At 46.9% G+C, this 24,252-nt stretch overlaps 1 protein-coding gene and 1 long non-coding RNA gene across 3 annotated transcripts in view; one reads left to right on the forward strand and one right to left on the reverse strand.

Annotated features, from left to right (window-relative positions):
• LOC116550914 overlaps positions 1–17,359 on the forward strand; it is a 68,862-nt gene extending 51,503 nt beyond the window's left edge. The window contains exons 5-6 of the long non-coding RNA XR_004268619.1: positions 15,621–16,135; positions 16,277–17,359. This is a non-coding gene — a long non-coding RNA (uncharacterized LOC116550914). The remainder of the gene's footprint in view (positions 1–15,620; positions 16,136–16,276) is intronic.
• Positions 1–24,126, reverse strand: part of CKMT2 (creatine kinase, mitochondrial 2) — a 44,470-nt gene extending 20,344 nt beyond the window's left edge. Inside the window, exon 1 of one of the 2 annotated variants that reach the window (XM_032277047.1) lies at positions 21,484–24,126. The gene's annotated coding sequence lies outside the window, so the exon portion shown is untranslated. Of the gene's footprint in view, positions 1–21,479 lie in introns of both variants that reach the window. The other variant, XM_032277053.1, reaches the window with a different exon arrangement.
• Positions 24,127–24,252: the final 126 nt, after the last annotated feature.

The following is a 24,252-nucleotide window of genomic DNA, read 5'->3' on the forward strand; positions in this document are numbered from 1 at the left end:
ATTAGTAACCTTGTTTGTGAAATTGAAACAAAGGTCTCGGTGAAAGGCTGGCAATGGCTGTTCCATGCTCTCCGAAGACCCAGAATCAAGGCTTGAAATGAAATCACTTTTCCTCATGACTAAACTAAATCTCTCTTGCATGTTAAAAGTCTTTTAAAAGGCCGCGCACGGTGGCTCAGGTCTGTAATCCAAGTACTTTGAAGGCCAAGGTGGGCAGATCACCTGAGGTCGGGAGTTCAAGACCAGCCTGACCAACATAGTGAAACCCCGTCTTTAAAAAATAATAATAGAAAAGCTTTTAAGGGGGGTACGATCCAAGATGGCCGTTTAGGAAAAGCTCAGGATTGCAGCTCCCAGTGAAAGCGCAGAGGGTGAGTGGACGCCGCGTTTTTATTGCCCACAGACTAGGAAATTCCCAGGCGGAGGTGCTCCACGGTCACCAGCGCGGCTGTTTCGGCCAGCGCAGCTGTGCCGGCCAGCGCCGCTGCTTTGCCCCTCGCGGCTGCTTTGTCGGCGCCCCAGAGCCACGGTTCTCCGTACAAAATACACTGGTCCGGGGGCCCTTTTGGCTGGCGATTGGAGCCACGGGAAGTCGCCCATACGCCGGTTCAAAAAGGGGACTGAGCAGAGAACCAGGACAGTAGATTCCAGGGCAAAAAAAAAAAAAAAGCGCCACAAACCTCAGTGCCACTGTTTAAGCCAGTGCAGTGAGTGGCCAAAGGGGAAAACAAGCAGACCCCGGCACCTCTTCAACAGGCGACTGGAACACCAACTTAAAAAAGGCTCTGAGGCAGGAAGCCAGGCGATCAGGCTCGGCTGGTCTCACCCCCACAAAAGAACAGCAACCAGAAACTCTGGATTGAGAGTTTCACAGCAAGCGCAGCTGAACCCGGGACGGTCCAGCTCTGTGGGGGAGGGGCGTCCGCCATTACCGAGGCAGCCCGCTGTTGCCAAGGCAACCCGCCATTGCTGAGGCAGCCCGCCGTTGCCAAGGCAACCCGCCACAGCAGAGACTCCGCCCCAACAGAGGCGGGCCACCATCCCCAAAGCAGTTCTAACTACACCCATATAAACAGGACTGCAGGGAAGTTCACTCGGCAGCGGGGCGGAGTCCACAGCAGCTCAGCAAAGCTGCTATAGGCCAACAGTGACTAGGCTGCCTCCTTGCTAGGCTGGGCAGGTCTGAAGGAAAAAAAAAAAAAAAAAAAGGCGGCAGCATAACGGAAACTCATAAATAAAGCCCTAAATCCCTGGGACAGAGCTCCTGGGAACAAAAAGCAGTTTATGAGTTCTGCTGCAGCAGACCTAAAAGTACCTGCCCAGCAGCTCTGAATGAACAACAACAGAGCTCGCAGCTCACCATTTGAGCTCCTATAAAGAAGAGACCGTCTCCTCGAGCAGCTCCCTGACCCCTACATATCCAAAAAGACACCTCATAAAAGAGAGATCAGATTGACACTAGGCGGGTATCCTTCTGGGACAAAGATAGCAGAAGAAGAAAACTGGTAACAACCCTTGCTGTTCAGCTGCTGCTGCAGGTGAACCCCAGGCAAACAGGGCCTGGAGTGAACCTCAGCAGACCTACAGCAGAGGGGCCAGACTGTCAGAAGGAAAACCAAGAAACAGAAATAACCTCATCATCAACAAACAGAACGTCAGTCTGAAAGATTTGAGACCCAATCTGAAAGCCAGCAACTACAAAGTCGACAGGTAGATAAATCCTTAAAGATGGGAAGAAACCAGCGCAAAAAGGATGAAAACACCCGAAACCAGAACACCTCTCCTCCTAAAAGGGATCACAACTCCTCACCAGCAAGGGAACAAGGTTGGATGGAGAACGAGTGTGATGAAATGACAGAATCAGACTTCAGAAGGTGGGTAGTAAGAAACTTCTGTGAACTTAAAGAACATGTTCTAACCACATGCAAAGAAACTAAGAACCTTGAAAAAAGATTGGACGAAATGCTAACAAGAATGGACAAAATAGAAAGGAATATAAGTGAATTGATGGAACTGAAAAACGCAACACGAGAACTTTGTGAAGCATGCACAAGTATCAACAGCCGAATGGACCAAGCAGAAGAAAGGATATCAGAGGTCGAAGATCAACTCAATGAAATAAAACGGGAAGGCAAGACTGAAGAAAAAAGGGTAAAAAGGAATGAACAAAGTCTCCAAGAAATGTGGGACTATGTGAAAAGACCTAATCTACGTCTGATAGGCGTACCCGAATGCGACGAAGAGAAGAATCCAAGCTGGAAAATACTCTTCAGGATATTATCCAGGAAAACTTCCCCAACCTAGCAAGGCAGGCAAACATTCAAGTCCAGGAAATTCAGAGAACACCACAAAGATATTCGTCAAGAAGAGCAACCCCAAGGCACATAATCGTCAGATTCACCAGGGTCGAAATGAAGGAGAAAATACTAAGGGCAGCCAGAGAGAAAGGTCGGGTTACCCATAAAGGGAAGCCCATCAGACTCACAGCAGATCTCTCAGCAGAAACCCTACAAGCCAGAAGAGAATGGGGGCCAATATTCAACATCCTTAAAGAAAAGAATTTTCAACCCAGAATCTCCTATCCAGCCAAACTAAGCTTCATAAGTGAAGGAAAAATAAAATCCTTTGGGAACATGCAAGTACTCAGAGATTTCGTCACCACCAGGCCAGCTCTACAAGAGCTCCTGAAAGAGGCTCTACACATATAAAGGAACAACAAGTACCAGCTCAACTAAAGGGCAAAACAGCCAGCTAGCACCAAAATGGCAGGATCAAATTCACACATAACAATATTAACCCTAAATGTAAATGGACTAAATGCCCCAATCAAAAGACACAGACTGGCAAATTGGATCAAAAGACAAAACCCATCGGTGTGCTGTATCCAGGAAACCCATCTCACATGCAAGGATACACAAAGGCTCAAAATAAAGGGATGGAGGAAGATTTACCAAGCAAATGGAGAGCAAAAAAAAGCAGGAGTTGGAATTCTCATCTCTGATAAATTAGACTTTAAAGCAACAAAGATCATAAGAGACAAAGAGGGACATTACATAATGGTAAAAGGATCAATGCAACAAGAAGAGCTAATGATCCTAAATATATACGCACCCAATACAGGAGCACCCAGATACATAAGGCAAGTTCTTAATGACTTACAAAGTGACTTAGACTCCCACACAATAATAGTGGGAGACTTTAACACCCCATTGTCAACATTAGACAGATCAACCAGACAGAAAATTAACAAGATATCCAGGACTTGAACTCAGACCTGGACCAAGCAAACCTGATAGACATTTACAGAACTCTCCACCCCAAATCCACAGAATATACATTCTTCTCAGCACCACATCACACCTACTCTAAAACTGACCACATAATTGGGAGTACATCACTCCTCAGCAAATGCAAAAGAACGGAAATCGTAACAAACACTCTCTCAGACCACAGTGCAATCAAGTTAGAACTCAGAATTCAAGAACTAACTCAGAACCGCACAACTTCATGGAAACTGAACAACTTGCTCCTGAATGTTGACTGGATAAACAACGAAATGAAGGCAGAAATAAAGATGTTCTTCGAAACCAACGAGAATGAAGATACAACATACCAGAATCTCTGGGACACATTTAAAGCAGTCTCTAGAGGAAAATATATAGCAATAAGTGCCCACATGAGAAGCAAGGAGAGATCAAAAGTTGACACCCTATCATCAAAACTGAAAGAGCTAGAGGAGAAAGATCAAAAAAACTCAAAGTCTAGCAGAAGACAAGAAATAGCTAAGATCAGAGCAGAACTGAAGGAGATAGAGACACAAAAAACCCTTCAAAAAATCAGTAAATCCAGGAGCTGGTTTTTTGAAAAGATCAACAAAATAGACCACTAGCCAGATTAATAAAAAAGAAAAGAGAGAATAACCAAATTGATGCAATAAAAAACGATAAAGGGGATATCACCACAGATTCCACAGAAATTCAGACCATCATCAGAGATTATTACAAACAACTCTATGCACACAAACTAATAAACCTGGAAAAAATGGATAAATTCCTGGACACTTGCCTCCTGCCAAGCCTAAACCAGGAAGAAGCCGAAACCCTGAACAGACCCATAACAAGGTCTGAAGTTGAGGCAGCAATTAAGAGCTTACCACCCAAAAAAAGCCCAGGTCCAGATGAGTTCACAGCTGAATTCTACCACACATACAAAGAGGAGCTGGTACCATTCCTTCTGAAACTATTCCAAACAATACAAAAAGAGGGAATTCTTCCCAAATCATTTTATGAGACCAACATCATCCTGATTCCAAAACCCGGCAGAGACTCAACAAGAAAAGAAAACTTCAGGCCAATATCCATGATGAACATAGATGCAAAAATCTTCAATAAAATACTGACAAGCCGATTGCAACAGCACATCAAAAAGCTTATCCACCATGATCAAGTAGGCTTCATCCCGGGGATGCAAGGCTGGTTCAACATACGCAAGTCTATAAACGTAATTCACCACATAAACAGAACCAAAGACAAAAACCACATGATTATCTCAATTGATGCAGAGAAGGCCTTTGACAAAATTCAGCAGCCCTTTATGCTAAAAACACTCAATAAGCTAGGTATCGATGGAACGTATCTCAAAATAATAAAAGCTATTTATGACAAACCAACAGCCAATATCATATTGAATGGGCAAAAACTGGAAGCATTCCCCTTGAAATGTGGCACCAGACAAGGATGCCTGCTCTCACCACTGCTATTCAATATAGTATTAGAAGTTCTAGCCAGAGCAATCAGGCAAGAAAAAGAAATAAAGGGCATTCAAATAGGAAAGGAGGAAGTCAAATTGTCTCTATTTGCAGACGACATGATTGTATATCTAGAAGACCCCATCGTCTCAGCCCCAAACCTCCTGAAACTGATAAGCAAGTTCAGCAAAGTCTCAGGATACAAAATCAATGTGCAAAAATCACATGCATTCCTATACACCAATAACAGACTTAAAGAGAGCCAAATCAAGAACAAACTTCCATTCACAATTGCCACAAAGAGAATAAAATACCTAGGAATACAACTAACAAGGAATGTAAAGGACCTCTTCAAGGAGAACTACAAGCCACTGCTCAACGAAATAAGAGAGGACACAAACAGATGGAGAAACATTCCATGTTCATGGTTAGGAAGAATCAATATCGTGAAAATGGCCATACTGCCCAAAGTAATTTACAGATTCAATGCTATCCCCATCAAGCTACCAATGACCTTCTTTGCAGAACTGGAAAAAACCACCTTAAACTTCATATGAAACCAAAAGAGAGCCCGCATAGCCAAGTCAATTCTAAGCAAAAAGAACAAAGCGGGGGGCATCACACTACCAGACTTCAAACTATACTACAAGGCTACAGTAATCAAAACAGCATGGTACTGGTACCAAAACAGAGATATAGACCAATGGAACAGAACAGAGGTCTCAGAGGCTACACAACATATCTACAACCACCTGATCTTTGACAAACCAGACAAAAACAAGCAATGGGGAAAGGATTCCCTGTTCAATAAATGGTGTTGGGAAAGCTGGCTAGCCATGTGCAGAAAGGAGAAACTGGACCCCTTCCTGACACCTTACATTAAAATTAACTCCAGATGGATTAAAGACTTAAACATAAGACCTAACACCATAAAAACCCTAGAAGAAAATCTAGGCAAAACCATTCAGGACGTAGGTGTAGGCAAGGACTTCATGACCAAAACACCAAAAGCATTGACAACAAAAGCCAAAATAGACAAATGGGACCTAATCTAACTCCACAGCTTCTGCACAGCAAAAGAAACAATCATTAGAGTGAATCGGCAACCAGCAGATTGGGAAAAAATTTTTGCAGTTTACCCATCTGACAAAGGGCTGATATCTAAAATTTACAAAGAACTAAAACAGATTTACAAGAAAAAAACTAACAGGCCCATTCAAAAGTGGGCAAAGGATATGAACAGACACTTTACAAAAGAAGACATACGTGAGGCCAACAAACATGAAAAAACGCTCATCATCACTGGTCATCAGAGAAATGCAAATCAAAACTACATTGAGATACCATCTCATGCCAGTTAGAATGGCGATCATTAAAAAATCTGGAGACAACAGATGCTGGAGAGGATGTGGAGAAATAGGAACACTTTTACACTGTTGGTGGGAGTGTAAATTAGTTCAACCATTGTGGAAGACAGTGTGGCGATTCCTCAAGGACCTAGAAATAGAAATTCCATTTGACCCAGCAATCCCATTACTGGGTATATATCCAAAGGATTACAAATCATTCTACTATAAGGACACGTGCACACGAATGTTCACTGCAGCACTGTTTACAATAGCAAAGACCTGGAACCAACCCAAATGCCCATCGACGATAGACTGGATAGGGAAAATGTGGCACATATACACCATGGAATATTATGCAGCCATCAAAAACGATGAGTTTGGGTCCTTTGTAGGGACATGGATGAACCTGGAAACCATCATTCTCAGCAAACTGACACAAGAGCAGAAGATCAAACACCGCATGTTCTCACTCATAGGCGGGTGTTGAACAATGAGAACACATGGACACAGGGAGGGGAGCACTACACACTGGGGTCAGTTGGGGGGAAATAGGGGAGGGACGGTGGGGGGTGGGGAGCTGGGGAGAGATAGCAAGGGGAGAGATGCCAGATGTAGGTGATGGGGAGGAAGGCAGCAAATCACACTGCCACGTGTGTTCCTATGCAACAATTTTGCATGTTCTTCACATGTACCCCAAAACCTAAAATGCAATAAAAGGGAAAAAAAAATAAATAAAATATTTAAACGAAAAATAATAATAAAAATAAAGTCTTTTAAAAACCATGCAGTCAGAACATTGCTTTGGCTTTCACATTTCCCTGTTACCTGCCAGGCCCCAAATGTTACATAAGCATTCTCTGCAGCTGTAACCCCTACTCACAAGAGGCTTGACGTGTTATTTGCACACATGGCAACATGTGGCGTAAATAAGCAAAGCTGGGAAGATGTATGTTTGTAAGGGGTTATCTGTGTCTACCAAAGCAGATAGTATTTAATTTCCAAACATGGTTTTAAGTCAGTATATCTTGTGCAACCATTAGGACAGAAGTTTGGACAAAAAGAAATCCGACGCTCACTTGCAAAGCTTTTTTAATGTTTTCAATTCCCTCCATGTTCTGGGCATTATCATAACACACAACTGTTCTGTTCAGAGATCACTAGGGAGAGGAGATGAGGAACCAGAGCAGCCAGGATGTTTCTCCCTGGGATAAAGCCTCAAGCATTCAGACAGCCTCACTGTGGGCTCCACTTCTGTAGCCAGAGGGGATTGCAAACAGCAGGAGCATCTCACATACAGCTTGTAGGAAGCACACATCTTTTCCACAAATGTTTTGTTTTGTAGTTGGTCCTTGCTGGCTGATCCAACTTACCCGTCAGCATATGATGAGCAGTTGAGTGACAGGACCACACTTCCAATCCTGGCAGGTAGGGTCCACAAGGACCTCTCCCAGGGAACCCTGGCTGCTAGATACCATAAGGCTGAGGGAATCTGGCTTCTCAACTTCGCTGCTGCCCATGTTCCTTCCCACCATCCCCTCCATTCTAATTGGCCCTGTTTTCCGGCCTCACATCTACCACTGCGCCGTCTTAGATCAGTTAAACAGCCTAGGATTGGCTTCTAGCCCAAGCAGGAAGCACAGAATTCATCCATCACCTACTAAGTGCCAGGCACTGCGCTAGGCGATGATATAAAAGTGAGCAAAAGAAACAGTTCTGTCCTGTGGGGGCTTCTAATTCATTTGTGGCAGACAGTCAAGAAACAAAATCATCATAGGTGGGGTGAGTGCAAAAAAGGGAATAAGCAGGATATTATTCAGGGAAAGTAGAAGTGATATTTACTTTTAAATAGGCTAGTCAGGAGCAAAGAGAATAGAACAGCAAAGCCTTAAAGCTGGACAGTTCTGGACTTGCCCCAGGACAGAAAGGAAGTCAGTGGGGCTGAAACACAGGGAGCAAATCACAGTGGACTGCTGGAAGGGTGGAGGGGTGGGGTTGAGGGGAGCCAGCTGCTCAGGGCCCTGAGAACACCCTAAGGAGTCTGGATTTTACTCCAGTGCAGAGGAAATTAACAGATGTGCTTGCAAACGGAGAGGAGCTGAACTCATTTCATCAGTTACAGGGACAGCTCTGGCTGCCAGGGGAGAATGGCTTAGAGGGACATGTGCAGAATGGAAGCAGAGAGCAGTCAGAGGCCCTGGAGGTTGTCCGGTGAGAGATGAGGTGCTGAGACCCAGGTGGGTCGGCGAGGATGAGGAAGAATGTATTTGCACTCTGTTGTGGAGCAGAACTGACAGGTCTTTCTAATGGTTTGGAAATGTAAGAGAAAATCAGGGATGCCTGAGATTTCTGGCCTACCGTTGGTAGGGTGGTGAGGCCCTTAGGTTTTGGGGCCCACTGGTACGAGAGCAGTTGGAGAGTAGAGCGTTGCTGGCAGAGGTGGCCCTGGGCCTCCCCCACTGCAGCCGCTCCGACTCCTCACAGCTCTGGCCGTGCTGTGCCCTCTGCCTGCTTACCTGCTACCCCATCTCAGCTTTCCCATCCTGCTAGCTGCTGGGACTCTTTCAAAGGTTTCATAACACCTACAGTGAAGGCCTGGCTATCAGGCCCCATTTCTGCCCAGCACCACTACAGGGACTGCCATGCCCAGTGGTGACATTGTGCCCTATGAACTTCCCCACATTCTCTTCAACTCGCAGATGACCTCAGATGTAGCTGCTCTCTCAGGCTTTCAGTGTACGTCTCCACCCAAATGAGTAATATTTGCATTACGAGGAGGAAAGGAGAGAGGAATGGAGAACCACTGGGTACCTGCTGTACCAGGCACATTCTATGCTGTTGTCCTATTTTCCAGATGAAGTCAGATACTCCTCTATGAAGTTAAATGACTTGTCAGGGTTACACTGCTAGTGAGTGACGGAGATGGAATTTGAATGCACACCTGTCTGACTCCACCTCCCATGTTCTTTCTGCATGGCCAGCAAGCTCCACTGTCCCTTCTTGCTCTCTGGGAGGTGGCTACCCTCACTTTCCACCCCCTTTCTGGATCTTGACAAGTAGTTCTGCCCTGCCCCAGCTGTCAAAGCCTGCAAGAGCTGCCAAAAAAAAAAAAAAACCTCAACACAGGTGCACTTTGGACCTCCATGTGTTGATGTCACAGATGCTGTACTGGGCATTTGACTCTTTGATCTAAAGCCAGGATTCCTTCCTGGAGGCTATAAGGTGGACAGAGGTGGGAAGCAGGCAGGAATATAATAGACTGTCCAAAAGTGTTATTTGAGAGGCAAGAGGCAGGGTGAGGAGGGCAGTCGGTGGGTTTCCATGAAAAGCGATGCACAGCCGAGCATGGTGTCTCATGCCTGTTATTCGAACATATTGGGAGGCCAAGGCAGGCAGATCACTTGAGGTCAGGAGTTCAAGACCAGCCTGGCCAACATGGCAAAACCGCATCTCTACTAAAAATAACAAAAATTAGCTGGGCATGGTTGTGGGTGCCTGTAATCCCAGCTACTTGGGAGGCTGAAGCAGGCAGGCAGATCACTTGAGGTCAGGAGTTCAAGACCAGCCTGGCCAACATGGCGAAACCCCATCTCTACTAAAAATAACAAAAATTAGCTGGGCATGGTTGTGGGTGCCTCTAATCCCAGCTACTTGGGAGGCTGAAGCAGGGGAATTAGAACCTGGGAGGTGGAGGCTGAATGAGTTGAGATTATGCCTCTGGACTACAGCCTGGGCAACAGAGTAAGACTGTCTCAAAAAAAGAAAAAAAAATGGGGATGCATGCTCACACAAAGGAATCCTAACAAAGGAAAAATGGCATGATCGGTTTCCCCTCCTGTGTAGCACTGTGATGAAAGAACACCTTTCAGGTATGTGCTTTGATGGAGCCAGCGGTGGAGGAAGAGGGGCAGTGAGAGGTTCGAGGACAAGCCACTGATACCCTTATGTATCATCACAGTGGCAACCTTTGGGAGCCTCCTCTAGTGCACTAGTCCACTCTGGGAAGAAGAATTGTCTTATCCACAATTCTGTCTTCAACATTGAAATTCCTTTGGGCAGAGCCTAAAAGAGAGCTGCCTCATTTCATGTAACTATAATGTATGTAGTGAAGAGGCTCCAATGTGTTTTCAAGGCAGTCCGAGAACTCTCTGGAAATCCTAGGCTGATGACATCTGCATCTGATTCTAATTTGTCTTACAACCAGGCTGAGACCTTCAGACTGTGGAACTGCTCAGGTCAGGGCAGGCAGATGGAAAGGCCCACATGGATGGTGGTTCCTCCTCGCAGGAGGCCCACACCAGGAAGGGGCAGGTGATGTTAATGATGTGAGGCAGGCAATTATGTCTTGTGATTTCCATGAATTACACTAAGGAAGTTTATCTCACTTGGTTTGTGACTTCTGTTAGTTCAAAGTGGCTTGCTGGCCTGTACTGTGGTGGACTTGCAGAAAACTTCCCAGCCACTGGCAGAAGGTTCAGACATCCCCCCTGGTTCCTCCCCAGCCCATTCAGTGTGAAACAGGACAAAGGGAAACACTTCATTCAATCTATTTTTGGGGAAAAAGGCAAATGTCAACTACATAAGATTGTATTAGAGACCAGGCGTGGTGGCTCACACCTGTAATCCCAGCACTTTGGGAGGCCAAGGTGGGCAGATCACCTGAGGTCAGGAGTTCGAGACCAGCCTGGCCAACATGGCAAAACTCTGTCTCCACTAAAAATACAAAAAAATGTTAGCCAGGCATGGTGGCACGTGCCTGTAATCCCAGCCACTCAGGAGGCTGGGGAATGAGAATCACTTGAACCTGAGAGGCGGAGGTTGCAGTGAGCTGAGATCACACGACTGCCCTCTTGCAGCCTGGGTGATAGAAACTGCCTCAAAAAAGGAAAAAAAAAAAAAAAAAAGATCCTGTTAGGAATTTGATGAAAGCTCACACAGTTCATGCACACATCATTCAGGACCTGTCACGGGGCCCCAGAACATCAGGACACAGTAGCCTGCCTCACATTCAGCTGCAGGGCGCTAGAACCCTGCATGATCTCAACTTGAAAAACGCATGTGTATATATACATTTGTATATTCTAATATTAAATACTGTATATGACTTTTTAAAATATTGGTTTGCTGTTTCTGTTTTGTGCTAATGCAATAAATCTTATTAACTTGTTTTAGAAAAAGTTGTTATTGTTTCTTGCTTCTTATTGCCCCCTATAGTTTGGACTTTGTTGTCCATCTTTCCCTGCCTAATTGGACCACAGCCTGGTCCCTCAATCTCCACAAAATCTGTTCCCTTCTAGCTCAAGATGACAGCATTGTCAGTTCCCATGCACTCTCAGGCTGCTTATTCATTTGCCCTTGTGCTGCGTGCCTTTTTGGTATCTGCCGGCAAACTCAATGTCACATATCTCTATCCTGTTAACTCCTACTGTTTGCATTGTCTTCCCAGTGAGAGGGAGCAGGGACCCCGATTATGGCCCTCCTGGGCCCCTCCCCTTACCCATACCCGCCAACTGTAGAAATCAAGGATTTCTATGTCCCTTTAAGTTCCCTTAAAAGAACTTCCCTCTCAGTCCCTTTCAGGGAAGTTCCAGGCACCTAGCTAGTCCTGCAACCAGCAATTAGGGAAGTTAATGAGTAACCTGCTAAACAAGAAGATAACTTAAACAAAAGCCACCCAAGTAACTCAGAGTCACAAAATGTTTGATTCCCCATAGAAACTAAAGATAGCATATTGATATATGCCCTTGCATTGATTTTCAGAAACCAATTCCCACACCAGATAGAAAATGCTGACCACAGTCATAGACCTCAGACTGAAACCAAAAAACAGATACGGCAATTCACTAGCTCTTAACTCATTTTGGAAAACCCACCCCCCACTCCTGCCTTAAAAACCCTTGCTTAGCCGGGTGCGGTGGCTCAAGCCTGTAATCCCAGCACTTTGGGAGGCCGAGGCGGGTGGATCACGAGGTCAAGAGATCAAGACCATCCTGGTCTACATGGTGAAACCCCGTCTCTACCAAAAATACAAAAAAACATTATCTGGGCATGGTGGCGCATGCCTGTAATCCCAGCTACTCAGGAGGTTGAGGCAGGAGAATTGCCTGAACCCAGGAGGCGGAGGTTGCAGTGAGCCGAGATCGCGCCATTGCACTCCAGCCTGGGTAACAAGAGCAAAACTCCATCTCAAAAAAAAAAACCTTGCTTATAAGCTACCAGGGAGCTCAGGTGTTAAATGCTAGGTACCCATTCTTCTAGCTTGGCATCCTGCAATTAAATGCCTGACTTTTTCTCACTGCAAATCCCAGCATCAGTGTTTGGCTTTTTTGGCATGCTGGGCGAGCAGAACCAAGCCCATCTTTGTGTGCTCACATCCAACCGTGATGCTCCTGTGTATGTCCAGTTGGTGGAGGCCCTTTGTGCTGAACACCAAATCAATCTAATTAAGGTTGATGACAACAAGAAACTAGGGGATGGGTAGGCAGCCTCTGTAAAATTGACAGAGGGGAAACCATGCAAAGTGACTTGTTGCAGTTGTGTAGTAGGTAGGGACTATGGCAAGGAGTCTCAGGCCAAGGATGTCTTGAAGAGTCCTTCAAACGCAAGAAATGAACAAATAAATCTTTGGCTCACAAAATAAAACCCACAAACTTTCGAACAAAGTATACTTATATGATGTGACATTTCTTTCAGACATGGACATTAAAATCCTATCAAATGCCACCAAGTGAGACTGACAAGTCTGATTTTGAGCTGCTCTGTTTCCTGGTATCTGCAAATTAGGGTGGCCCAGTGCAGGCTCCTGACCTTTTGACCATGACAGGCTGTATGAACCCTGGAAGCTCATGGTGCCCATCCTCAGAGATTTCCTTGTGTGACCCAACAAACACTACCCCACAGAGAACAGACGCAAGACCTTAGCAGAGTACAGGGCATAAATGTGCATGCCCTTCTGTTTCCTTTTTTTTTTTAGGGGTTCTGACTGAGCAGGCAGATAGGGAAGGAAGAATCAGATGAGGAGCAAGTGCTAGGTGTTGGGAAAACATAATTTAAATTTCCTACCACCCCAGAAATTTCTGTCTATAAGATATAGGAGAGAAAGGATTTCATTATTGAATAAACTTGAAGCTAGTGCCGCACATCTTTAGCATTCTGCTAAGGAAATTGCAAAGACAGAAAGGCATCCCACCCTTTATATAGGCAAGCAGACAGAACTCATTTATTACGTACATGTTCCCAAACTAACTCAAGTAAGAGGACTTGGCAGCATCATTTACCAAGCATAATTCATCCTAAATTCACCTGGCAATTGGGGTGGCCATTTGTGTTCACTAATTGCCTTTATCAAAAGGAAAAATAAAACTCCTTAAGTCTCTATGACAGCAGGTAGTTTTACAACTTGGAGCCAGGTGCTTAAATGAAACTACTACCCACTGCCCTTCCACTGAGAGTGGGAGGTAGAGAGCTATCTTCCTTGATGTCTACATTTTCAAAGAGGTGACTTCCAAGCCCTTGAAGAAAAAGTCTTAGGTTGTAAAATTGACTGGACCCTTACTTAGCTTTTAAAAAGATTTATATACATTTCAAAGGGGAGCACAATAATTTACAAGTTTTCTAAAGGGAATGCTCTAAGAAAGAGGAGGAAACTCTTTCCCTTTTTGCATGGGGTTGTGGGGAACATTCTGGAATTCATGAGGAGCATGAATTTGGTTTCCTCCCCTCCTCCACGTGCTGGAGGGCAAAGTGTAAGAAGCTCAGCAAGGCTCTAGTCAGGGGTGGACAACCACTGGGAATTCCACGCATCAAAGGGATAAGGGACAATCACTGGGTCCACGCTATGCTTCAGAGGGACAAGACCCAGTGGATGTAGAACTGGGCCAGTTTGCCCTGGTTCTCAAGCCCGCTGGCCCACACATGATAGGTTAACATTAAATGCCTGCTGAGTGAATGAATGTCAGGAACTTGAGAGACTAATTTAGAGGTCATTTACCTCAGCTGAAATTCAGGCATCCCTTTCCCTTAGCCCTTCTTAAATACCAGCAGTGCTAGGGATCTCACCACCTGCCAACAACCATGTTACTGTTGGATAACTCTAATTATTATGACATTTTTCATATCTTAACAAGGAGAGAAAAACAAAATCAGAGTACTTTCAAGGGCTAGGTACTTTTTTCAAAACAATCCCAAGAAGCAGGTATCCCATGTCACAGAGGAGAGAACTCAAAAACAGAGATGTTAATAGCCCAAGGTCACACAGCTAAAGGCAATTCATATGTATCGAGTGTCTGTTCTGCACCAGACACTCATTTAAATAAAGATTCTGCTTTCACTCACAAGGATTTACCATGCAAATATGACAGCATGTCTAGATGGGGTCGACCCCTTTGTCTCCCAAGGAACGGAGCTGCCGGAAAGTTCCAGCTGCCTCAGATCCTCCCTGGTCTCTCAGGGATGCTGAGTGCTTTCCCCCAGCAGGGTTTCCAACAGGAGGATGCCGAGGAGAGGCTGAACATGGGGCCAGATCCCCACAGCACACAGGTGTCATTCTGGGTGGCACTGAGGGGAAGCAGAACCAGGGTGTGGCCCTCGGGGTATTCGTTCACAGGAACACCACTCATCACAGACTTCCAGGCAGTCAAGGGTCGTGTGAGTCAAGGGCAAGTGAGTGAATGACGCTGATATGTATGCTTCACGTAGGGAGAAGCCATAGTGGGCAGCTTTGGAAGGAGGGGAAGAAAAAGAAGTACAGGAGAGGGAGGAGTGGGGAGGGGGGAGAGGGGAGAAGGACAGGAGAGGGAGAAGGGGGGAGGGGGGAGAGGGGAAAGGGGGGAAGGGAGGAAAGGGATAAAGGGGAGAAAGGGGAGGGGATGGAGATATGTATTTGTCTACTTATTCATCTGATGACTATTTAAGTGCCTACTATATGGCAGCTTTCCCAGAGTCCTTAGTCTGAAAGAAAAACCCTATGTGCTGAGCACTGAATTCTATTAGTTTTATGGGTATTACCCCCATTTAATCCTCACAGTAGACCCAGGAAGTAGATGCTCTTATTTCCATTTTACAAGTAAGCGGATGCAGGGAAAGAAAGGCAAAATAACTTGCCCAGGACCACACAGTTTATGAGCGGCAGTGCTGGGATTCTGGGCAGCAGTCAGTCCACACTCTTAACCAGGGCCCTCTGCTGGCCAATTAGAAATAGTGTGTGATTTGTGCTCTACTTGGGGAGCCAGAGCCTGGTGAGGGGGTCCTGGGAGGGCATGGTCGGCTATGGGACAGACCATTCAGTGATGTTGTTTAGGTCTTAACCATAGCAAAGTATCACATGCCTCCAGCTGCCTTGAGACGAGGGCCACGTCACACACTGCAAAGGATTCGAGTGGATTCATTCCTCCCTCCCAACAGCTGCTTTCCAGGCAACTTCCAGGTGAGGAAATGGCCATTGCCCTCAGCCCATAGCAGACTTAGCCTACCCTTGAATGCTGCTGAAAAAAGGAAAAGGGTAAATGTGTCCCCTGTTCTATTCCTAGGTCCAGATTCTTAAGGATGAGGACATCGCATCCTGGGCCACTGCCGCTAATACAAATTTGCCTCTGGAGGGACTCCACAGAAGATAATTCCCCTGAAATATGGAGAGCTGAATTAAGCTAGAACCATTTCTGCCTGGAATTTGTGGTGGCAACCTACCCTACAGGGCCTCAAGGAAACCCATGATTTGGGACAATCCTGACAGATTCTAGAGTCTAGAACAGAACACCTGCAGCTACCAGGGATGGAGCTGAACATGGGTGAGACCAACCACCCAGCTCATGGCCTGTGTACAGAGATTACATTACAGCCTGAGAGCTAAGCCTGGAAGTTTTTTCATCCATCTGTTTGTCCATCCATCCATCCACCCACCCACCCACCCATCCATCTGCTCATCCATCCATCCACCTACCCACCCACCCACCCATCCATCCATCTGCTCATCCATCCATCCATCCATCTGCTCAACAAATGTTAGAGAATCAATCCCTGTGTCAGATACTGGGGCTGCCCTCAAGTAGCCTTTTTTTTTTTTTAAAGATGGGGTTTCTCCATGATGGCCAGGCTGGTCTTGAACTCCTGACCTCAGGTGATCCACCCACCTCAGCCTCCCAAAGTGCTAGGATTACAGGCGTGAGCCACCGCGCCCGGTCTCAAGGAGCTTTTACAGAGTTCAGGGTACAGCCTGGTGGGGGAGAAAGACTACTGTAAAAACCTACCACTATAAAAAGGTCAAGAGCAAAAATAGTAAAGAGGAGAGAAGACCCAAATTTGCCTGGTGGGTCACAGAGGGCTTTCTAGAGGAGGTGACAAATCTGTGGGGCTATCACTTCACCTCTCCTGGTGGATAAAGGGAGGACTTTCCAGATACAGTGGACAGCACGTGCAGAGGCAGGAGCATGAGTGGCAGCAGAGGGTGAAGGGCAGAGGCAGGGCAGGGACTGCAGAGACAGTCTGGAGCCGAAGCATTGGAGCCACAGCCAGAGGAACAAACTGTGAGACCTGGGACTTGAATTTGGAAGTGGTGAAGAGTGACAAGGTTCTTCATAAAAGAGTGATTTTATTCAACTTATGGAAGGTTGACTCCAGACCAATGCTGTGGTCTGCGGGCTGTTACCAGTTCACGACGACGTAAGTAGAGGAATTGAGAGTGAGCATGTGGAACACTTACAGCATGTTGATAGAGTCATTTTAGTTTTTAAATTTTGAGGTAGCATTTTGTATGCTTGTTTATTCTATTTTTCTAGTAGTTGTACTTTATTATATTTTACAAATATGTGGGTCTGCTATGAATTAGAAATTTTCAACATTTTGAGATTTTGAAAGAAATTAGAAAATTAGAGATTTTGCCACAGACAGTGTGAGAAGCCCAGCATTGCCACTCAAAAACTGCTGGTGCATTCAGATGGTGAAATATTCTGCAGCTATTAAAGGAGTTAAAACTGCCTCCACTGACCTGGATGTCCATCTGTGGCACCTTTTAGGTTAAAAGGAAAAAGAAAATGTGCTTAGGACTGAATATGAGTGGTTGCAGTTTTGTAACAATGATGCATGCACAAATTTTCATATATTTGTATGAACATGAAAGTATCGAAGGATATTCATCAAGTTGCTAAAAGGGTTGCTTCAGAGCAACGGACTTGGAGAAGGCAGATTAATTTTCTCTTAATGGAACTCTGTATTGTATCACTTGTAAAAATAAGCATGTGTCACCTTTATGATAAAGTAAAAGCCTAAAAAAGAAAATTGTGATGTGTGTTAAAATTTTGGATTTCTAGGCTCCACCTTTTGGAATGGGTCTCTCTAAGAGTGGGGCCCTCACATGTATAGTGAGAAAAAGCTCCCCGAGTACAGGCTGTCACCAAGACCGGCTGGGTGTAGGAACCCTGCATGGTACCCACTGAGCCTGAGCAGCTCCTCTCCATCATGGGCATAATGAAGAAGACGGGGCGGGCTGCAGTAGGCACTGAATAAATGGGAGTCGCTTCCCCCGATGACCCTACGGCTATGGGATCATCGTCACTCCCTCCCCAAAGCCACACCTGATTTTTCCAGCCAGCACTGGTCTGCCCCTCCTCTGAATGCTTTTTCATTTTAGCCTACATTTTTAGCATTTAAATGTTTCATTTAATTTGAGAAGGAGTCTCACTCTATTGCCCAGGCTGGACATGATCCCTGCTCACTGCAACTTCCACTTCTTGGGTTCAAGCAATTCTCCTGCTTCAGTCCCCCAAGTAGCTAGGGTTACAGGCGCCCACCACTGCATGTGGCTAATTTTGTACTTTTAGTAGAGATGGGATTTTGCCATGTTGGCCAGGCTGGTCTCACACCCCTGACCTTAAGTGATCCAGCTGCCTCAGCCTCCCAAAGGGCTGGGATTATAGGCATGAGCCACATGGCTGGCTTCATTTAATTTGTATTTTCTATCTCTCTGCAGACAAGACTTCGAAGGTGTCTATCACATACTTTCAGATCTACTGGTCACCCTCTGAAAAGCAACATTAGGGTTCACAAAATGGATTTAACCAGTTGGGTTCCCCAGTTTTTCTTCCAGAGTCCACCCCTCCAACAGTGTGTCCAGTGACTTCTGGGCATCACTGGACAGGTCCTTCAATTTGCCACCTCTGAGCCTTTGCTTGAGCATTTTCTTTTACCTGGAATATCCTTTCCAACCCTGTACACCGACTGAGTCAAACCTCTGTCTTCTTTCTTGAACTAACATTTATGAGCTCCTATTATGAGCCATGCATTTTGCAAGGAGCCTTATAAACACAATCAGTCTTTGTAACAATCTTGCCAAGTATGCTTTATTGTGTGCATGGGGAAACTGACGCTCAAGCGAAGTGACCTACCTCAGGTTTCAGCGCCAGCACACTGGTAGAGCTGGGATTTGAACCCAGGTTTGCCTTTAGCCCTGGATTCAGCTTCCTTGCAGATCCCAGCACCTCAGAGACAGCCCTGCAACTGACCAGCAGTTGGAGGGAAACCGCCCTTGTGGCTTAGGAGCTTTGGTGCCACAGGTCACTCCACTTGGTCAAACCTCAAGACCCGACAAGTACATTTACCACAGCAGCTCCTGGGCACAGGATTGTCACCTCGGGGCATATGACTTGCCCTGAAATCCTACAGTTGCAGATCATAAACTCGTTCTCTCTCCCTGTCCTCAGGCTCCCCACGATGGAGCCCAGATGCCAAGGATATCTCTGCCCCTTCCACTCTGACCCCAAGTGCTCAATGTGCCTGCCAGGCCTTGCTAGGGATCCTGTGCCAGCGTGAGGAGGAAGGCAGTCTCCAGCTCTCACCCCATAGAAACTGTCTGCCTCAGTTTCCCTGACCTGGAACACTGCCATGACTCCCAGTTTGAAAAACACCATTTATAGCATGTAGGCTAAAAATGGCAGAATACCTGGGCTCCAAGCTAGGGAGATGGGGAGCGGGGGAAGTGCAAGGGCACAGCCAGACAAAGCCAAAAGCAGTAAGACTGTGTTTGGTCCTACACTGCCCTCTCCATTAAAAATAGCAAGGAGAGCTGCATCAGGCTCTTTTAATTGACCACAAGCTGTACATGTCTTCATCCCAGGCAGTCATACTGGGAGTCCAGATCCTGGTTTAATGGTCTTCTCTGGTTCTGTGACATCCTAGAATGTGAAGGGGAGGCCCTGGGTTCTGTCGCTGCCTCCAGCCCAAGCCCCCTGCTTTTCCTGGGCATCACGGATGGACCATGTCTACCTTTCTGCTGACTCAGACTTATTTCTGGTCCAGCCATTCACAGACTCCGTGTGTCTGAACTCCTCAGCCAGAGGGCAGGTGGAAGGCTGGGGGAAGGACCACGTGTCAGCTTTCCATCCAGAGAGCCACCCCAAAACAGAGGACGTCCTTGGGTTTGGACCAGCTCCACAGAACACTCTGAACAAATTCTCAAGATTCCGGCCTCCTAGGCCAGCAGAAAATGCCTGTCCCCTCCCAGTTCTAAGACAGCAAAGGGTTCAATTTACCTCACGATCACTGGGTACACAGCCAACCTTAATGGGCACTCTTGGCATCACTGTTCTACTCAGCAAGTAGAAAGTCCTAGGCAGGAGATGCTTAGAATCCTACTCGGTAAGACAGAGGCCTTTCCTAGGCCTCCTGTGATGAAGATATGGGATTGTTACCAGACTTGTACCTCAAGGGTAAATTTTTTTTTCAAGAAAATGGGAAGCTAGGAGCCATCTAGTCCACTGAAGTGCTGTGAAGCGGGCTGCCTTCCTCCCTGCCCACGGAGGAGTCTCTGAGGCTTCCCAGGCAGGGGTGGGTATGACCTCCAGCAGTCACCTTCAGCATGGCTTCCTGCTGGATTCCTGGCTCTGTGGGCAGGAGCTCCCAGAATGCTCAACGCAGGCTCTATGAGGCTTCCTCTGGGAAGACAAATGGAGCCTGCTCTAGGCGATGGCAGAGATGGGGGCCCGGGGCCTCTGAGCTAGGGGCAAAGTCAGTCCCCACCATGTGTCTGAAACCTCAGGATTCCCCGTTCTGTATTGCCCTCGGCCCAGCGACACACACACACATAACCCACGGTTTCCTAAGGAAAGCCGACCTGGCTAGGGCCCATTTCTGAAGGATGTGATTTGGTCACGAGGCCAGCAGAGTCCATGGGGTGCCTGTGGCACTCCTGTGCTCTGCTGGGACAGTGCCTTAACCCTCAGGTGTGATTAACTCCAAAGTCTGGGGTCTTTGGAAAAGGTGCCTCTCAACGCAGAGGAAGTGAAGTGCTCAAACTGCCAAACAAGGCCCAGAGCCTCCTGGAGGAGCCCACCTGTCAGGAAACCTGTGTCCACATTTTGTGGCCGTGCTCGCTTCCACGAGAAGACAGAGAGACCAAGGACACGAGTTCAGAATGGTGAAACCGTGAGGGCTACAGACAGGAAAAGCAGCCCTTCTGGAAACAGCGCAGAGGTGTTTCCTTGCGCTGAGACACTAACTGCCCCTCACTTGACTCCAGCTGACACTGAGGGGTCATTGAGCCTGGCGACACTCTCTAGAAGATCTAAAGGGCAGCATGGAGGAGACCTAAAGGTTTTGGTCTGTTTGTCAAATGTCACTCTTTCTCAGATTCAGAGGAGAGCATTTGAAAGCAGACCACTCAACAGGATTGACTGTAACCCCGGACAACCCAGCAAGCTAGCAAGGAACAGGCTCCTGCCCAGATGAAACGCATGGGGCCAATTCCACAGGGTTTTGGTTGTTAATTAATCTCCGGTGGGAAAGGTAAGGATGGGGGGAGGGGAGACGCTTACTTGGCTCATTATCAATGGGTAAATATTAATGACGGCAAAACTGAATCTCTAGCAATATTATTTGCCAGTTAAAACTGGGCCTGGCTATTGGGCTTATTAGTAATTAGCGTCACCAAAATTTTAATTTTCTAGTTAGTTCATCCCGTCGCTGATTTACACGTCTTTTGAGACTGAGACTGCTGGGGAAAAACATTCCCGGAAATGAGTGGATTAGACTCTGTAAATTACAAGGGGAAGATATTTGAAGTTTAAAGTTGTCCCAAACTTAGTGTCAAAATACAGCCTTTAGATTTTTTGTCTTTTTGTCCATCAAGAAAAATTCCTGATTCACGACAAAAAGAGGCCCTGCAGGCAGCGTGCTGATTTGTTCTGCTCCTCGCGCTGAGTTGCCCCAACCCGGGGAGGAGGGGACCTTCGGCCAAGGGCAGCGCTCTGCGGGCTTCAGCGAGTCACCGCTGCCTCCTCGCAATCAGCGTCCTAACGTGGTCCCGGGCCACAGCCTGCATCCACTCCGCCAAGGCCCCTCACACTGGCGCTAGCCATGCCGCCTCTTGGGAGGAATAGAACAGAGCTTCACGGACTCACCGACCTTGACGCCGGATTCTCCCACGTCCTGCAGAGCCCACACAGCCAAGAAGTGTCGGGGGAGCCGGCCGGCCGGCCTGGAAAAGCCTCCCTGGCGGGGCGGGGCTAGAGGACCTCGCCAATCCCAGCGCAGACCTCCCTTTGCACCGGCCCCACAGCTGTACCCTTGAAGGCAGGCCCCTGAGCGCTAGGCCCTTTGCAGCACCTGCCCTTTCTCTGAAACGTAAACTGCCAGTCTTGCTCCGCAGGCCTGGTCCTGGAGGCTCCTCTGCCAGTGCTCTAAGAGTGGTGGTTGGGTCTCAGAATGGAAGGGTCAGCAGGAGAAACTGCACATCTGTTGGGGGATTTCTCTCTTCTCTCAGGTGTACCAGCCTTCGGGTCCTGGTGAGCTCTGGAGGATGAACCCCTCAAGCCAAGGTCAGAGAGGAGGATGTCTCAAGCTGCGTGGCTCCAGCAGCTGACCGGTCCCTGAGCCAGGGGCCGGAGGGACCTCCTTCCAGCATCTCTGTCTGGGGCCGGGATCCAGGGACAATTACAGTCACATTTCTCTTCAAGATCAGGCCATCTGCAGTAGACGGCTAGATCATCTCGCTTTCTGTCCACACCAGCTTAACCCACGGCAGGCCATAGCCCTGCTTAAAAATAGCCCTGCCTGGGATATACATTGCACGCCAGGAAGGCTGCCTGTAAATAGCAATGACCCAGCAAGATTTTGGACAGCAGCCCTGCCATTTCAAGGGAGCCTACCTAGGTATCTGGTGACCGTCACGTACTCAGCTTCTGAGGCCACGTGGACATGACCAGCTGGTTCCTGTCTCTTCCTTCTCAGAGCCCAGCTCAGGCTCAGAGGACTTGATGGAGCAGGGGGTGGAGCCCCAGGAGTAACCTTTTACCCAGTGTGCTTCTCCTTCAGAGTTTCCATTTCTTTTAAACACGACCCATATTTAAAAATATCACCTATTTTACCTTTGCATGGGGTACTGATTGGGGGAGCACATGAGGGGGCCTTTTGGCAGGATGGAAAGGTTCCTGGCTGAAGTGGTTATATACAGTAAAGATAGGGACCAACCAAATGGATTTCATAATTCTTTAATGAGTCAAGACCTACCAGTGTGCATATTCTGTCATCAGGGTGGTCTGGGTTTATTCCTGCTGAAAATAGCTCTTTTGCACACACATGTGTTTCAAGTCAGTTCAGGAACCAAGTGAAATAAATCCAGTGACCCTGAAATAGCCCCCCTCCCAGATCCAGAAAACCATAAGGCTTTTGAAGAGCATGGAATTGTAGATTTCAAGAATGGCAGCTATAGCAAAAACCTCCTTTTCCTCCCCAATTGCCTAATCAACATTTAGGGCCCTCTCCAGTCACCCTAACTCAACACCTTATATTTTACAGCATAAATGTATAGGTTAGTGAGTAAGGTCAGAAGAAAAGTTGGGTCCTTGCTGAGAAAAGAGAGGGTACCACTCTTCCTTTGGGGACCTGGTCCTCTTCAAGCTTATTACAAAGGTGGTGTGATGGGGCTGAAATCTCTACAAGGTTCTCACAGTGGCAATTCTGGATTTCTGGAAATCCTTCAAATGCCATCCCTGTCACATGCCATCCATTCCCCTCTTGTCGTTACCAACTCCCTCTGAAGCTCTGGGGCTTGAGCCACACCAGGCTGCCCTGTGGCTGGCTTCTGCCATAGGGGCAGGAACAGAATTGAAGTGTATGACTGCTGTATCATCTGCTTTAAAGGAAAATGTCCTGGACTTACTCTTTTCTGTTCCTGAGTCCAGCAGGAGTGTGGCTAGAACAGGCCCCAGATTTGACCTCGTAGGCAAGGACAATGCCTTGTGGGATGAGCAAGCAATAGGATGAAAGGAACCTGGGTCCCACCAGCCTGGATTGCTCGTTTCAGAATTGGGCAGGAGGAGCCCCTTTACCCCTTTCCTTACGTCTATTCTTGAGTCCAGCAAGCGTAACTTAATTCCATCAATTCTAAATGTTAGCACAACCTCGTAAAAGTTCAAAGTATTTTAATATGTAGTAATCTATATGCTACTGCAGTGATTTTAAGGGTAGACAGGAGTCTTATTTCAGAAGCCCCTCCTGGGTGGCACCTAGTGACTGCTGGGCCAGGACTCCACCCCAGCAGCTTCTCTCATCTCCACAGCCCATTCAGGCGCAATGACCTGCTGTGTGATGGACTGAGCTGTTCCGGGTAGTAGTGAGTTCTCCGTGCCTGGAGGTAATCAAATATGGGCTGGGGATGTCACAGGAAGAATCTAAGCACTGGAAAGAAAGTGTGATTAGCTGATCCTTTGTATCATTTCAAAGCTTTCCCCAAATTCTTTGATATTTTAAGGCCTCTTCTAAACTGTTTTTCTCCCTGAACTTTGGAAGTAATATTTAGAAATAAAATATTTCAAGGAGCTCACCGCTATGAAGAAGATGCAAAATAAAAATAAGCCCCCTAAGCAAAACAAAACAAAACAGACTCATTGTGGTAAAAGAGACCCCAGAAAACGTTAAAAGCCAGATTCTACAGCTCTGGCAAGGGAAGAGGTCAGCCACACCCAGCGTTCCCCCACCTGGGTAACTGCCTCAAGACTTTCCAAGAATTAAACGAAAACCAGTTGCTGAAAAACTATGTCTGAAGGATTTCTTCCTCAACTTCAACAGACAACCTGATGTTGTGACGAACCCCCGTTTCCTCAGCGCAGTTTCCCCATGACAAGTGATCAGCCTCACAAGGCATTCCATCCTCGTAACTGACCACGGACCACA

The sequence above is a fragment of the Sapajus apella genome, unplaced genomic scaffold (genome assembly GCF_009761245.1).
Source record: "Sapajus apella isolate SASKATOON/1434 unplaced genomic scaffold, GSC_monkey_1.0 scaffold1, whole genome shotgun sequence".
In the NCBI taxonomy this organism is placed as follows: domain Eukaryota; kingdom Metazoa; phylum Chordata; class Mammalia; order Primates; family Cebidae; genus Sapajus; species Sapajus apella.